The following is a 12,340-nucleotide window of genomic DNA, read 5'->3' on the forward strand; positions in this document are numbered from 1 at the left end:
ATAGTTTTTTGGTAGCATTGCAAAGTTACTTAACTCAAATGGATGAGACAAAGTAACAGAGGAGTTGTGTTATCATAGAATCATAGAATCAACCAGGTTGGAAGAGACCTCCAAGATCATCCACTCCAACCTAGCACCCAGCCCTAGCCAGTCAACTAGACCATGGCACTAAGTGCCATCCAGTCTTTTCTTCAACACCTCCAGAGATGGTGACTCCACCACCTCCCTGGGCAGCCTATTCCAATGGCAAGTCACTCTCTCTGTCAAGAACTTCCTCCTAACATCCATAAAATAGAGAAAAGGGACACAGAAAATATGTTTTAGAAAATGCCATTTTGTTGTCATTTACTGTCCATTTGAAAGTTAAGTATTCTTAAGGAGGTCTTGGAAAAATAGAGAGATATTTTGCTTGAACTTCTATGTTCATCTGGAGTAGAGCAAACCTGAGAAGTCAGTAGCTTTAGATTGCTTTTAAATACAAATGAAATTAAAATTCAATATTCCAAGGAAATATCAAAATGTGCTGACTGTTAGCAGGTAGGAATTTCTGTGTTCTGGCTCAACACAATAAGGTATAATGTTTCATTTCACAACAGAGGAAGATTTTCTTAACTAATAGTTGACTTTGTTCAATGAACAAAGTAAGTGTTAAGCACATGATAAAAAAGGCCAATGCGACACCTAGTGTTTTAATAGAAATATTTCTCTGAGCTAGGAAATAGGTTTTAAAATGGAATCATTCTTCTAGATTCAGATCATGTGAAGGGGACTGATGTTTTTCTGCTTTCTCAGAAAATGTCATGTGTGATGGTTTGGGTGTTCCCTGTCCCCCCACACTATAGAAATTCCCCAGACTAGACTCAGCCAGCTCTGGGAATATAAATGAAGCTATTTATTTACAGCTAGCACAATATACAAGCAGATATTTACACTATATACAGTTATAGACAGAAATACACAAGGTAAAAGGTAATACAGAAACACAACTCCCCTCCCAGAAACCTGAGTCCCCAGGAGGGGCTCTCAACCACCCCTGCACCTTCCCCCTGCCCCTCTTAACCTTACCCCAGTACCAAGGAAGAATAGAGGTTCGACCAAGAGGTTAAGAAGCAAAGGTGGGTTAGGCCAAATGGAAGGTGAGGTTAGGGAGTAAGATGTTGCTCAGTCAGAGCCCAAGGCAGAGTGAGTGAAAATGGTGAAAGCATTATCTAATATTTTCGTTGCTTCTTCAGGATAACTCTGAGGGAAGTAGACATCACCATTGTTTTCCTTTCACATCCTATGAGCAAAGTAGACATCACCACTGTTTCTCTTTCCACTGCCTGTAATCTAGTTCTTCTCACCAAAACATTCTAGTCTGCTTCAAACTAGCACAGTCATGGAATCTAGGAGTGCTTTACGTTAAAGAGCATCTCAGATTTTCATTAAATGCTCTTATTCTCCTTACCCTTCTCACCTAAAATCCCCAGCATTATTACAGTATCTTTCCACTCAGCTGCAGAGAAATAGTGGAAGAGATAGCCAGCTCTTAATACAAAGAGAACAGATGCCAACACTAGTATTAATTTATGTTGGCCAGAAAATAAAGCTCTTAATTTTATTTTATTGTTTTTATTTCAAAGATGAGACCACAGTGTGAGCCTTTGGATGTTACAAAGTACCTGCAGACTAGGTGTGGTGGTTTGGGTGTTACCCCGCCCCCTCCACACACTTTGGAAATCACCCAGACTAGACTCAGCCAGCTCTAGAAATTGAATGAAGCTTATATTTACAGCTAGCACAATATACAAGCAGATATTTACAGTATATACAGTTATAGACAGAAATATACAAGGTAAAAGGTAATACAGAAACACAACAGCCCTCCCAGAAACCTGAGTCCCCAGAAGGGGCTCCCAACCACCCTTCCACCTTCTCCCACTCCCTTACCTTACCCTAGATGTTGCCTTGTGCCCCAAGGAAGACTGGAGGGTCGGCCAGGATGGTTAGGAAGCAAGTGGATTAATCAGAGAGACAGAGGGTGAAGTTAGAGAGAAATGAAGCCCATAGCCCAGACAAAAGGCAACTCCCTTATCTATGTTTGGATTCTTGCTCTTATACATCTCAGCAAGCCTGTGAGTGAAGTAGACATCACCATTGTTTCCCTTTCACAGCCTGTAATCTAGTTCTTCTCACAAAAACATTCTAGATAGCTTCAAACTAGAACACTAGGTTTTGGTGATAGATTAGCACAATATGGATTGTAGTGAGAAAGAAGAGGTAACCTGTCCTGGGATGTGCCCAAGCATCACTGAATAACCAAGAAAAAAGATCAGGACTACAACAGAAAATTATGAAAGTTACAGCTGAAATAACTGACTCTACAAGAGTCACTAATCCTTGATAATTTATAATTGCAATGCTGCAACTGTTTTACATAATCTTTTAATTAGCACCCTTGTTTGCTTTTGTTCAAAAATACAAGTGACTTGAAGATTCCAATGAGCATGAGCATTATAAACATGAAAAAGAGAAAATCCAGAGAACTGATATTAAAAAAAAAACATAATTATTTCAGATCGTTGTGCTCTTTCTTTGTGCTCCTCTAAGCCTTTGGCAACACGAAAAAGTCACATTTCTTTAGGTGTGGGCCAAATCTTGCAATAAGGAATCTATTCTGCAGGGTTCTGATATTTTCCAAAGGAAGTTATAGACAACCTTGATCATATTTGCACAATGTGCTGAAAGGCAGTCATTCGGTTGGTTGGTTTATTTTTTAAGTCAGACTAAAATTCTTAAAGCTGATTTCTGTGGGAAGTTGACCTGCTTGTACTCAAAGTTTTAGCAGTCAGTTTAAAAAACATGTGAGTGTTATCAGAGCACTCTTATTTTGTATAATGTAACTGTAAGCAGAGTCATTAAAAACATACTTATGTGAGTGGTATTTACAGCATGATGTAGTATTCTATTCCATACATATAAAACTGCAGCAGTAAGCAAGTTTGGTTTAGGGTTGTTTTTGTGTTGTTCTGGTTTTGTTTGTTTGTGTTTGGTTGTGGCTTTTTTTTTTCATACTAAAAGATTATATGTAGATTGCTTCTATTTGAGTCTTCAGGGCCCAGAAAGAATTGCTTTGTCTCCAGAGAGATAATATTAGTCAAGGAGCTATGATTCACAGCAATTTGGCCGCCAGCATGTTGCATTTCTAATGACTTCTGTTCTTCTTTATCAGTCTAGCATAGCCAGAACCACTCACTTATACAGAGCACAGTTCAGATTATATCAAAGAGAGCTTCCACTCATCAATCTGTTTCCTGGTATTAATTTAGCTCTTCCTCCCTACATCTGTAGCTGAAGCAAGTTTCCACAGTGCTTAAACTAAGGCTGGAAATAAGTCAAAAAGACTTGAGATTTAGTGAGATTTCCCCCCCCTTTTTTTTCAATCACATGGTTTATTTGAACATTGATGCAAGGGATATTTGGAGACTTCTGATAACAAATGTGTCTCAAAGGCTTAAGTTTGAAAAGTGACCTTGTACACCAATAGCAAGTTCAAGGTGGATGGTTGGAAAAAGTGGGATTTGGGAAGGAACGGTATTCTGCCTACCCGTGTTCAAGGCTGAGCAGGTTTAAGAGTTGACATGACTAAAGGACAGTTTCAGAAGTCTTTCACTCTAGTCCAACCATTTTGACTATATTAAAGCTCTGTCTGATGTCATCTAAGTCAATTTAGATAATAAGAGGCTCTGAACAATTAATTACTGACCTACTGTATGCCCAATGTTCTCAAATGTGGAAATACAGCCAGCTAGAAGCTAGACCTCACACAACCTTTCTGAAATTCCTAGATTTCTGGGACACAATCTCACAACAATTTTAGGCTGATCTGAGACTATCCTACCATGATAAAAGCATGTCCTTCTCCTTGCTTCATGTGCAACTTTGCCAGCTCTGAGTGGCTGGGCTGCCTGATAAGTCACACGAATTTACCAATTGAGCTGAACAGTAAAAAGAACAAAAAAAAATAGATAAAAAAGACTGCATCTGCAACTGACATTTCGTACTAAAAGAAGCAGATTTTTTGGGTGTCCTGTGTACTTATAATAGCAACAGACTATTAGGCCCTGTTTGTAAGTTTTCAGTAGCAGCAGCAGCCAGCCAATGTGCATTATGCTATTGAGATGCTACATATTCTTACATGGAATCTGCTTTGGTATAAGTCTCATCTCATTTGGTGTACAACAAGAGATATTCTCTGAATAGGCTAGCCCTGTTCTGCATGGCCACAACAGCAGTAAGAGTCACAACAATGACTCTGAGGAATAATACAAAAATACCTTGTCCCACTCAGTGGACAACAAGGACTATGCCTGCTTGGCAGGGACCAAAACACTGGTGGTCATGACAGTGACCCTAAGGAAAACTACAAACCAATTTATTGGTTTTTTTTCCTAACAACTATCAGTAAGTGTTGTGGATAAAGGCACTTTGGCAGAGGAGTTATTTCCCTATCAGCTAGTTCAGAAAAAATAGATTACATCTATCAAAAAAGAAAAACAAATAGAAAAAATGAGAGGAAAAAGGGCAGAGTGGTGGAGGGAGAGATAGAGATAGACAGAGACTGAATTTGAGATTGAGATTTCACCAGCCTGGGATACAGCTTTGTTGTCTTGGGTTAGACTCTTGATCCATAGGTGGTGTGTCAACAAAGGTAAAGACGTGGATTCACTCTTATATATCTTAGTCAGTCTATGACAGCCTTTGAGTTGGCAACTGTCTCATGTCTGTGTGGTTGAGTGTTCTACAGAGTTCAAGGGGGCAACAGTGATGGGAATCAAAACGGCGCCCTGTGTGTCTAGGAATTGGAACTGAATGAGAAAGTACAGAGGGGCAACAGTAGACCAAAGTCTGACCTGTCAGACAGTGCATGTTCAAACTGATGTTTTCCTGCCATACAGGATGTAGAGAAAAGCAGCTCGTTGCTCTCGCTTTGCAGAGCTTGATCTGTCTCTCTCCTGATTCCCCTCTTACAGTGATTCCAGCTCAAGTTGTTTGGGTCACAGAGACCAAGTCCCTCACTGATTTTAGACACTATAATAGTGTTATTCTGATGGGACTTTTAGGAGGACCTTAATCAATCATTTGAATATCGAGATTATAAGGTGATAGCTGTAACTCTTTTAACTGTGTCAAAGAAGGCAGTGTTTATAATCTGTGATTAAACCTGTGCATTGCTTTTCTTCAACACTTAGATTTTCCTTCTATTTCTAAGATTAATCAAAGCTCTTCCAATGAGCTAGGATGATTCCTACCTAATCCTTCCACAACTCACTCTGTTGGTCTTGCAGCTCTCTAGTTTTTCTTCCTAACAAAATATCTACACTTCACATTAGCTTTCAAAGGCTTGTAAAAGTGTCAGTAAGACATCTCATTTGCAGATTTTAAACAATTACATTAATCAGCAAATGATACAAACTGACGAAGAAAATGCCCTGTTTAGATTTTTTTTTTTTAGCTTAGTAATTTCATTACTTTCAAGAACTTTATATAACCAGCACAAAAGATGTAGAGTTTTGTTGTCATAAATATCATTCTGTGAGAAAGAGGAACAAAGACATTTTCTGGTTTGTTTTGCACCAGAACAACTTCTATGACTCGAAACGGCTATGATTAGAAAAACCTCAAACACAATTGCATGTTAATAAATCTGCATTTATTTCTCTTAAATAAACTTTGAAACATCAGGTTTTTTTTAAAGAAAGGGACACAAATGCTGAAAAATATTCCTATCCTGAAAATGTTACTCATCTTTTCTCTGATACAAAGATCTCCAAGTTCTTACAGCAGTGCAAACAAGACAAGACAAAAATTGCCAATATGTGTTGCAAGTTATTCCCCAGTCACTATATTTTGTGGATAACTAGAGTAACAGTGTCCACTGCTGGCAAATCAGATAATTGCACTACACATTACAGTGATATGCTGTTGAAAGGTTTCCTGAGTTAACTTTTGACAGTAAGATGTTTTCTAATTTAGATTTGTAGGAGTGTGTTGTAAAAGTAGGTCACTGTGTTAGGAGTATTCATGCTATTACTGCTAATAATGTATGTTATGGTATTTGAACTAGTAGCCAGGAATATTAGCCTGGTAACATGAGCATGTATTGCATTTTTTTTTCCAGGACAGTAAAGTAATTGTAGTATTCATTATATACCAGCTGACATATCTTCAAAATGAAGAAAAAAACCCAGTAAATTTCTATAAAGGATGTTCTCATTTATTTAGGCAACAAGACAGGCAAGCAGGAGTTCTCAAATTCATAGGTTCTTAGGTCAAACTATCTTTGCTGGGTTTGCTCTATTTTTTTTTACATTTGTAAATGAAGTACAGAAGAAATAAATAATTCTCTTTGGGGAGAAGTAAAATAGAAATGTGCTGTTTGATACAGCAGTTATCACTGATAATGGTGAGGCTAGAGCTGAAGTAAGATTGATTAACAAAGAGAGGAGGAGAATAAGATGGTTCACCCAGTGTTTGTTCTATCAGATTTGGTTTGCTTACTTGGTTGGGGTGCTTTATTTGTTTTGATTTTGCAATAATAGATAATGCCTGTTTGTGTCTGCTGACTAAAAATAGCATGTCACATTAAGGAAAAAGAAAGGTAAAAGTTGATTCCTATACTAATATAAACTGTACTATCCTGTTAGACATTCCTGAATTAACTAAATCCAGATTAACTAGATTAACTAAAAAGAAGCTAAGGCATAGACTGATATCTGTCATTAATTTATTTGAGACAATAGCATTAGCATACAATGCACTGAATTGAATGCTCTGTTGGTTTGGAAGAGGGAAACAGGGCATGTGGCTTTTTTTAGAAAGGAATATTCCTTTATGAAAAACTTCAGGAGAAATCAAGTCTTACCTTATGGACAAATGCAATCCTAGCCAGCATTGTCTATACCTGCTTTTCTCCCTTCAGAAACTTACAGAGTCTTGATTATCACACAGAAAAAAATCTTTTATCATTTGGTCTCTGGAACAAGAAAAGAACAGAATTTCAGCTTCTGAAGTTGCTGTTGTTGTGTTTGGTTTCATTTTTTTCTCCCTGCAAATGTCTTCAAAATGGTTGCAAAAACAAAGTTATTTGAAAATAAATGGTAGAAGAATTTTAAACAAAGACAGATAACTATCAAAAAGTTCTGCCAAATTACTTACACTGTCAGTTTTAGGTTAGATTGCAGAAAAGAAGACTACTTTTCCTTTGTCTCTAAATTATTTGCCAGGAAGCGTCCTTCATGGCTTTTTTCCATCACAAAGTGGTGCTGTGGATATGTGTGTATGTATGTATGTATGCATGCAATAATGCATTCAGCCACATTCCAGCCCTTCCTGTCATTGCTGAAAATCACTTTCTACAATTGTAGTATTATAAGATGTATTTTAAGTGGGATCATCCTACTATTTTCAAGCTGGCATTTTTTTTCTGTCTCTGCTCAGCCTGTACTTCCTCTTCAGCATTTTATTGTAATTGATACAGTGTGCTTTTTCTCCTTATTCTCTGTGAGATGACCAAAATGAAACACCTGCTTTGTTCTTAAAGTCCAGAAAAACAACACTTTTTTTTTTCTCACATTGCCATTTGTTTTCATATCTGTTCTGAAGAAACCAAGACTATCTTATGTAAAGACTTTAAACCAGCATGATGGAGGACTTTAGGAAAACACTGTCAATAAGCTTGGGATACATAGTTTTTATATACATATATATTTATTGCCTGGATGACGTTTTGACTTTCCTAACAATTTAAGACAGAAGACACTAAGTTCTGTGTCTAGATTGGGATTTACATGTTGTCTCCCTTGCAGACAAGTTTTAAATCCTTTTAAGTAACAGACATCTGAATAAAAATATCTACTTACCAATTACCTCAAATTCTCATAAATACAAAACTGCTGTTATATACATATATGAAATTTGGGGGGGTAAAGATTGCATATTCATACCTTTTATATTTTATATGTTGTGCATTGTGTGTATGCACTGATGTGACTTATTTCATTAACAGTAAGGCTAAAGGATGTCATGACTCTATGAAGATATCAGTTGGAAAGTAAGCATCCAACGAACTAATAAATGTTCTGATGCAATGTCAAAGTGTATGAAAAGAACAAACCCATATCTGTATGCTGGTAAACAGTGCCCAGATCACTATTACCCAGGGAGCTGATAGGGCTTTTTTCCTTTCAGTTAGAATTTGTTTATATTGATGGTTGCACTCCTACAGGCTTGGGTTTTTTTTCTAGAACTTGTGTAGCAAAAAATCAGCATGTTTTTTAGAACAATACTTGTGATTATTTCAATTGAGAGATTGCAGATTAAGTTCATAGCAATCACCTTAAATTTTTATCTGTTCTAATAGAGAACTCTCATAGAAGAGCATTTTTGGCAGGTATAAAAGTTTACATACTGTCATGCTTTGGCAGCTGTACTGACTCCAGAGGAAATTCACTGTAGAGACCAAATTTCTCAGCTATGGCATTTCTTTTGTTTATGTAGAACAAATTTAAGGAAACTCATGTTAGAGAGGGACTTTCAGTTACTTGGGAGAATAACAGCAAACTCTGTTGCATGCTTCAGAGGTCGGGAGAAACAGAAAAGTCCTGCTGTGGCTGGATAAGCAAATGCAACAGATGTTGTTTTTAAGCTCTGCATAGGAAGAAAAGATATTTAGGTCTCCAAATCCTAAAATGGGCTGTGCATCTGTGTGGACTGCAGATGTGTGTTGGAGAGTTGTTTTTCTTTAATGAAAGTTGTCCTTCTGGCTTGTGTCACTAGAGCCTTGTCCAAAGCACTCTGGTGGCAGCTATTCTGCTATCAGATTCACTGGGAACAAAATAAATGACACACATATTAAGAACATTTCTTTAAGAGGGCTATTTAATTGTTAAAGTTAAAATATATATGTGTTGCCATCTTCCAAAGAAAACAACAACATCAAACCCACAAAACAGAAACAAAACCCTAACAGACAAACAAACAAACAAACAAAAAACCAAAACCAAAAAATCCCCACACAACACAAAAAACTCCACCCCCCTCAAAAATAACCGCAAACCCACAGCAACAAAATCAAAGCAAACAAAACCCCCAAAAGTTTGTCAGGGATATGAAATTACCTTGAACTCTTTTAGAGTCTGGATGAACTTCTAGATTCACAACACTTTATTAAGTTAGATTCACAACACTTTATTAAGTTATTCTAGAGTATAAGATAGATTGACTGTTGGGGTTGGACTGGATCATTTTCAGAGGTCTCTTCCAATGCCTACAATTCTGTGTTTCTGGGATTCTCTACTTTTATGGCATTGCATTCTAGCATATGTGTTCTAGAATATTTGCTGTGTGTGCTTACTGTTGGCAAGCAGCATAAAATCTTTAGTGGAGCTCATGAAACTAAAACATGTTTAGTGGCAATGTAATAACCTGGAATTTTACACTCCTAGAGAACATACACTGGTAATGACTTTAGGGTATTTTTGTTATGGTTTCATCTGCTTTGATTTTTATATAAAGAATGGTTGCAGGACGTCTGGGAGGAGAAAATGTGGGTGGAGTGTATGTGGGAACACACTTGTAGAAAAACATTTTTGTTTATACTGAAATGGTTGATGGGAAAAAAAGAAAGGACTCTGTAGAGTTTTCATTCTGCATTGACAAAAAATTACTCTGCAGATTTTAACTCTAACCTACTGCAGAACAAACAAGAAATGATGAAATAAGGAAATAAATAATTAAATAACTTCACAGCCCTTAAAATGTAAAAATGACCTTTTTGATTCTGTACATTTTGTAGTCTATGGATTTAGCTTATAATTGGATACGACGCACAGAAACTAACTTTTCTTGTGAAAAACCCTTATAAAAGCACTTAATGTATCACTAGTACATGCATATACACAACTATGAACAGTGTATACTTTAATATTGAACTTTGATGCCTGGAAATAGCACACGATAATTCACGTTTTAGATTGGATTAAATAGAATGTGATTTGTCCCAAGTAATACTGTAAAAAATAAAATTAAGAAATAATAATCTTCCATACTCTCACATAAAGTAAGTATTTTATGCCTATTTTATATCTGATGATTTTTTTCCCCTAAAATTAATTCATTTTCTCTAAAGATTCTGAAACGTTTTTCTTTTCTTTAGAAAACTCCTGAAATACCTGGCAAATTAGCAATTAGAAATTAGCAGATGGGAAAGCAGAAAGTATTGAAAGTTCCCTCTTCTGCTTCTAATCACTTGTTTTCATATTCAGAGTCGGATTAATCAGAAAAAAAATCTTCCTTTTGATGTAGCAAACGCATATTTGCGTTTGTGATAAATGCATAATCTTCTGCAGTTATTAGCCTTTAAGGTAGCTGATACATTCATGCTTCTACGATCCGTTAGCAAAACCTTCCCTTTGACTGGAGTTGCACACAGTTGATCACAGGTTAAGACAGCAGATGGCTCTCTTGAGTTTTCTTTGCAAAACCTCGAGTTGTAAACAACCGCTCTGCATTTCTGAGATGCAAGTAGAAAGCTATTGTTTTTGATCTCTGGAGTAAGAAACACATTTTCTCTTGTCTAAAGGCGCATTGCCCACTTTCACCTTCATTCTTTCCTTTCTTTGCCATCACCTTGAGCACTCTATCACTGAGAAATGTCAGTGAGTATTGGCAAACGGCCAGGATTCGAAGTAAGCTATGGAAAAGGAACAATAATAGTAAAGAGTACGTAGTGAATAGCATAAAGAAGTTCTTCCTGCAAAAAGAAACATGGAACCCTTTTCCATCTTTTTGGGGAGAGTTTCTATGCAAAAGTTATTGTATGTGTCCCACTCCTAAATTCCAACAAAAATTAAAAATCATGGAGGCTTGGCCTTTATTTCACTCTAGTCCCTTTCACTTATCCCTTTGCTTGGAGCCAGGTCGAGCAGGAGACGTTAGGCTGTGTCCTGTCCCCTCCGCCGGTGGCAAGGATGTCTCAGGACGTCTCTGCTCTACTGTCCGTGGTGCTGAAGGCAGAGACCGTTATGGGGGCTGGGACCGAGCCGGGAAATGATGAGGGGGAGTGTTTGGGCACAAGAGAGGCATTTGGAGGAGCGCTTCTGTCTCGAGGAGACTTAAGGAAGGCAACACTGCATCTTGTTCACTGCTGGGAAGTAAGGGAAAGGGGAACAGTATGCAAAACTATATAGTGAAATTTAAATCAAAAAACCTCATAACTCTCTCTGTCTAATTGCATTAGTTAAGGTAATTGTAACTGTTGTGAGGAATTGCTGCTCTGTAAAAAATTGCCAGATAGAAAATCCAATGCGTTTTAACTGAATCTCTTTAGAGACACTTTTAAATGGAATTAAAATGTATTATCCAGATCCGATTGTGGATGTTCTGCTCCTAGTTTTAATACAAAATCCCTGTATAAGGGAGTTCCCACCATACACTTTTGCCCTCTGTATAAAAATAGCCCTTTGTAGATTAAAGGATTTAGGGAAATCATCAGAGATGCAGAAGCCTCTGCTGACAGAAAAGCCTACTCTTACCTATGAGGTTCTCTATTGGAAAGTGGTGAATTATTCTGCACGGATATTTACACTTCAAAGCTTGAATTTTTTGCTTTTTTGGGGGGAGGGGGCAGGTGTGTGGTGGGTTAAAGAGCCATCTAATAAGAAATGAATCCATTTTGGAAACAGTGTGAAATTTAGGTATTTATTACATATTATTTTCCTGTGCAAGTATCTGCCCTCCTTTACAGGACATTATCTGCATGGTTTTCTGTGTAGCTGCTAGTTTCCTTCTTGTATTTTTCTTTGGTTAGTTAGAACTCCACCATTAGGGTAGAAAACAGCAAACCTGAATAAAAATAATTGAGCCCTTAATGAAAAAGGGATAAGATCCAGCAGAAAAAAAAAAAAGATTAAAGAAAATAGATTTTATATTTTATATGGCACTTATTATCTGTAGTGTGTTGTGAACTCCTTGGGGCAGAGACTCCTTAGGTGTTCTGTGTCTAGTGAGCTTGACTGGTGCCTGTTCAAGTGCTCCAAGACAGATATTCAGGGGAAAAAACGAAGTTACACAGTGCTATTGACCAATACATCTACCTACTGTGGCTGTTTGTGGGTGTCCTATGGGATTTTTTGCTATTTCTCAAACCTCAGAAATCAGTTCATGTGCTACGTTAACATCTGATGGTATTGTAACCTTTCCTCCCAAAGGGTGTGCGTTGGTTTGGGTTGGAAGGTCTTCTCAAGCCTCGTAGGTGTGTTTATTCCTTCACGGCTCTAAATCCTTTGCATGCACCAGAAAC

General features: G+C 37.3%; 1 protein-coding gene across 7 annotated transcripts in view; it reads left to right on the forward strand.

The window, feature by feature from the left end:
• FGF14 (fibroblast growth factor 14) overlaps positions 1 to 12,340 on the forward strand; it is a 496,088-nt gene that overhangs the window by 316,990 nt on the left and 166,758 nt on the right. The window lies entirely within an intron of this gene.

This window comes from Pogoniulus pusillus, chromosome 5, assembly GCF_015220805.1.
Source record: "Pogoniulus pusillus isolate bPogPus1 chromosome 5, bPogPus1.pri, whole genome shotgun sequence".
Classification (NCBI taxonomy): domain Eukaryota; kingdom Metazoa; phylum Chordata; class Aves; order Piciformes; family Lybiidae; genus Pogoniulus; species Pogoniulus pusillus.